The 5,477-nt window shown below is 39.7% G+C and overlaps 1 long non-coding RNA gene across 2 annotated transcripts; it reads left to right on the forward strand.

The window, feature by feature from the left end:
- Positions 1-1,997: 1,997 nt before the first annotated feature.
- On the forward strand, positions 1,998-3,415 carry LOC121982756. Of its 2 annotated transcripts, none has more exons than XR_006112234.1 (5): positions 1,998-2,447; positions 2,524-2,624; positions 2,712-2,735; positions 2,835-2,890; positions 3,354-3,415. It is a non-coding gene; the product is annotated as an uncharacterized LOC121982756 (long non-coding RNA). The 2 variants fall into 2 exon arrangements; XR_006112233.1 differs by having other exon boundaries at positions 2,845-2,890.
- Positions 3,416-5,477: the final 2,062 nt, after the last annotated feature.

The following is a 5,477-nucleotide window of genomic DNA, read 5'->3' on the forward strand; positions in this document are numbered from 1 at the left end:
CTCGAGTCCTAGAGATTATGACACATTAATTTGGCAAAATATGAATAGGGAAGTGTTTGGTGATGAGTGAATTCCTCCTAAAGTAGTTGGAAGGATGGGCAAGGAGGTGAAGTGGATATTACAGACAATTGTCTTCGAATAATTTCCGTGGCTAAAAAATCCTCTGGGATATGGAAGGGTGTATTTTGCAAATAGATTATTATTAAAATAATTTTTAAAGTGAATGAGAAATGAGTGTTCAAAATTGAGTTACTCAATGGATAATAGAGAAAATCATGCTTATTGTCAATTTAATTTAGATAGGTTTGCATTTAGCCTAGACAACGAGCTCAAATATGAGCCTAGAATAATATATATAAATGTGAAAGCGTGAATACTAATGGTTGGTGCAATCGATCGGTGATTAAAATTGATCGAGTTTGAGTTGAGTTTCGATATTTGATCAATATATTTGATAGTTGAAATAAGATATCAAACAAAAGGAGAGATTGACGGTGCAATTGACCTCTGGTCAAGATTGATCAAAATTAGTTTAGATTTTGATGGTTGATCAAATAGGTTAAGATTAATCGGGATACTTAACGGTGGAGAAGTTCAAGCAAGTCATGATTGATTGGTTACATGACAATTGTAAGTCGAATAGAGGAGTTGGTATGAAAGAAGTCCAAGTGAATCATAGTTGATCGAACACTTAATAATAAAGGAAGTCCTAGCAGGTCATGGAAGATCGGACATTAGACATGTGAGTAATGTCCTAACAAGTCATGAAGGACCGGATGCTAGAATGTAAAAGTGAAGAGTCGTAGAGTGGATGTTAGACACGAGAAGTTCTAACAGATCATAAATGAGCTACAAAAGTATTTTAGATCGCTAAAGAGGGAGGGGTGAATAGCGCACCTATATTAATACAATTTATTTATTTGTTTTCTTACTAATTACTGAGCAATACCACACACACATTAATTAAAATAAACAAATATAAAAGAGATGGACACTAGTATTTACTTGATTCACAATCCCCAAGTTGCTACTCCAAAACCTATGCATAGAAACGTTTGTCCACTATCATTCTCCTCTTCGATATACAATAGTAGAAGAAAAAAGAACACATTGAATACAATTAGATCTTTGATAGTGGCTGTGTAGATGATATGAATACGAGCTCCTCGTCTCCTTTTATAGATTTGATCGAGTGTTGACATGACACTTTCGATCGACCAAAAAGCCCTTATTGATCAATTGGAAACAATTGAAGAGGCAGGTTGATCTCATCCATAAGATAGTCTTCGCTCATCCAGTTGTTGACGTTGCATCCCTCTAGTCGGCTGAATACCATTTTGGTCTACTAAACTCAATCAGCTTCGAATAACTATTTTGGATCGCTGACTATGTATCATTCAATTGTCTGATCCCACACTCTAATCACCCATTCTACTTACATCAGCTTTGCGTTGTTGGATTAATTAGCTTCCACGTGGCTGACGGTGGCCCAATCTCCAAATCTGGTCATTTGATCCAATTACAGTGATAACCTACTAAACAAATAAGGATTAACATGTTCATAGGTCGATCAAACTAGCTGGTCTAGTTGATTTGATCTTTTGGTCGATTAAAAACCTTATTCTATTTGCTTGAACCTTCTGACTTAGTCGACTACCCCTGAGTCCACCTATGGTCGTGTCTACCCTTATATCGAATACAAAGACACTCAATTCATCTCACTATCTTACCTTGCGTAGTTTACCTCACAGCTTCTCATCCATTAGATGTTCTGTAAGATACCGTAAAATTAAATAATAATTATTATTGGACGAAAAATCTTATTGGTTTTTTTCAGAATTTTTAGAAATTTTTCGGGATTTAAACGGAGTCCGTATGATCCATTTTGATGGGATGGATTCGGGGTACAGTGAATACCTGTTTTGGAATACCCATTTAAGTGGGAGTTGATTTGGGAATGGACTTAGGTTTTAATTAATAAAACCTAGGTTTAAATTTCGGATTTCGTTAATTTTTCCCCCGATCCTTATTCTTCTCCCCGATTCTCTCTGCCCGAAACCCCTCTCCGGCGATTCCTCCTTGCCCGATCGCCGACCACCGCGAGTTCACCGCCGGCAGCGACCTTTCCTCTGCGTGCCTCTCCGATGCCAAGCTCTCTTGGCTACTAGGCGGCTCGATCCTCTCCTCCCTCTCCCTGGCGATTCCTCCCCTAACCCGCGATGCCGACCCCGTGCCGCTCCGATTAGCCATTGCCGGACATCCATGAGCAGCTGGTGCTGGCCACCGCTTCCTGAGCCCTAGCTTCGGGTCTACAACCTTCTTCTTGATCCAAGGTGCCGCCTCAGCACAACTTGATCTTGGCCAAGAGCAAGAATCGGAGCCCTAGTTTCGGTTCCTCGTTGCAGTAGTTGTGGATCGCACGACACCAGCTGTAGGGATTGATTGAGGTAAGGCTTGGTCGAGAGATTCTATGAATTCAAGGATTTTTTATGCGTTTATGGTGCTCTCTCTGTTCTGGTCTAGGAGGATGCTTCGGATAAACCTAGTGATGGATCTTCCTTGAGAAGAACTTCTTCTTCTCCAATTCTTGTGGCTGGGGTCTTTGGTAGCTCTCGGGTGAAGAGGTAAGGTGCATAGTTGTTGTTGGAAATGAGTTAGTGATGTATTGTTTGGTTGAATTCTGATCCCTCCTTGATCCGGGTGGTGAACAGCAGCTTGATTTGGGATCAATTGAGGTGAGTGTGATTCCGGTTGTAGGATTCAGTAGATACATTGTTGTATTTTTGCTTCTTGGACAAATTTTTGGAAGGATTGATGTATGAATGCTTTGGTAGCTGTTGGCAGGGTTATGGTGGGAGCTGTGAGTGTGGATCAGCTACAACCTTCCAAGGTAAGTGATGTATCAATGAGGTATTTCATATTGGATTAGATTAAGCATTCTACATGGATTGTTGATGATAGATTGTTGATGATGGTATTGGGTTAACATAGATTGTTGATGATGGTATTGGGTTAACATAGATTGTTGATGATAGATTGTTGTAATCTGTGTAGATTAGTTGAAATGGATGAATTGTGTGAAGTTGATTCATGGTTAAGGAATTAGAATTCAACTTTGATATATTGATTTGGATTGAATCTTGGATTGATTTGTGGATTTAGAAGGATTTTTGATGAGTTTAGATTAGTGTTGGATTGATGATGAATTATGTGAGTTAGATTGAGGATTCTTTGGAGGATTTATCAGAGATCAGATTTGAGTGGAGTTATCCTAGTTGAGTAGGGATTTTATTTAGCTATTTTAATTCATGTGAATTTAGCTAAATAAAATATGTAAATATTGATTTATGCAGGACTTTGATATGGGATGATCATCACGACGTGGGATTTATTCTGGACACGGTCGACAAATTAAGGCGGGTATTTCTTCCTTTACCTCTATGTAGATTTTCTTGTACTTAGTGCATGGTTGTTATCCGATGGATTAGACTGCTTTACCTTATATCATATCGGTTTGTTGACTTCCTGCTAGAGACTTATGCTTGATCTTTGAGGTGTTCCATTTAATTCATATACCGTCTCTACTTTTGATATCTACTCTGTTGTGATTACACGTGTAGAGTATGCCTTGTAGGGATTGTCGGGTTGTTGGTATTACCATGCTGATTGGGTGTATGATGTGGACTGTACATAGATGGGTATGTGTCATAGGAGTTATCTTGTTGACCGTACATTTACATGTGGTGTGTACATACGTATTTGTCATGTACTTTTGGAGGAGTTGTGTTGATTGTATGTTCGGAGTATATACACATGTCCGTTGTATTTTTATTGGAGGATACGTGTTGATTGTACTTATATTTTTGTGTATATGTGTCCGGTGGGATTATTGGAGTTTTGGTTAATTATACATATGTGGTAGGTACATATGTTCGGTGGGATATGTGGAGGTATCATGGCGATTATACTCATGTTGGAGGTATTTATGAGGTTTGGGGTTGTTGCATGGATGATGATTATATATATATATCATGTTCATCATTCATTGCATCTGATGACCATTGTCTCCCTTGTGGTGAGAGAGTCATGAGTTGGTTTGGTTTAGCACCGCACACTCGGCCACTCATGGGTAGTGGTAGCTAGAGCAGTTGTCGTGCCACCCGGTCACGAGGTTTAGTGAGATCCGGCGTTGTGAGCAGGGACCCCGATCTATTTAGCTAGATAGCTATTAGCGGATTGTCGCCTCGACCACTATATAGTGGTGGAGGGTAGTCTGATCGTCGCGGACCGACCTCTCCGGCGTACAGGGGTCGTGGTGTCAGGAGAGGTGGCGGGGGTGACCATGGCTATTATTCTTGCGTTTGATCGCGGTGCATCTGCGTTTGCATCACGCCAAGTAGTTACTAGTTGCATGTGATTGTCGTTATTGCACTTGTTTGAGATATGATTGTTGCACTTGGTTGCCGTCTGCATCGTATCGTTTATTTTACATGTATACGATCGTGCTTATATCTGCGGGTGTCACGGTATATCCGCATTGCGAGATCCGGTGAGTTCTTGATCGTTGTCACGTGGTCGATGTCAGTTAGGTTTGTATCGTTATATTAGTTGTGCTTTATGCAGGTTTATATCGGTTATTATATCGGGTATGTTCGGATCGTTGATTATGATAGTATGACCGTATTCATATTCCTCGAGGTATACTTGTGATCTCCATATTGTTTATAGGCCATGCTCTTTTCTATTACCCATGAGTTACCTATACTCACCACCGCATATATATTTTATGTTGGGTAGATGGTTGGAGTGTCGCTCGGAGTATCATGTCTGCCGGGACCTACGCCACATCAGAAGATCGTGATTGTTTTCTTTTGTATATTCTTTTCTTATTTTTGGCATTGTATTTGTGTATAGCCATGTGGCTATCTTATAGTTTTAGTGTTGTATTTGTTGTATAAGCCTAGCCGGCAGTGTTGATTGGGTTGTATTGGGCTTTCCGTTTCCGTTTTTCCGTTGTGTTGGTTATATATATATATATAAATGCGTGGTTGTGATTGTTTCATTCAGCCGAGTGTTATTATAAGCGTGGTTGTGTATATAAATATTCCATCGCGTGTGGTGATGTATTTTGTATGATGTGATGATCGTTGATGCAGGGAGGTTCTGCCGGATTTTTGTCTGACAGGAACTCCTTTGGGGGCGTGACAATTTAGTGGTATCAGAGCGGGTACGATGTCTGTTTTGTTTTGTTTTAGATTTTCGAAATTTATCTGATACCAATTTAGTGGTATCAGAGCGGGTACGATGTCTGTTTTGTTTTGTTTTAGATTTTCGAAATTTATCTGATACCAATTTAGTGGTATCAGCGCGGGTACGATGCCTGTTTTGTTTTTGTTTTGGATTTTTGAGATTTATCTGATACCAATTTTTGGTATCAGAGCAGGTTCGATGCCTGTTATTCGTGTTTTGGATTTCGT

This window comes from Zingiber officinale, chromosome 5A, assembly GCF_018446385.1.
Source record: "Zingiber officinale cultivar Zhangliang chromosome 5A, Zo_v1.1, whole genome shotgun sequence".
NCBI lineage: Eukaryota > Viridiplantae > Streptophyta > Magnoliopsida > Zingiberales > Zingiberaceae > Zingiber > Zingiber officinale.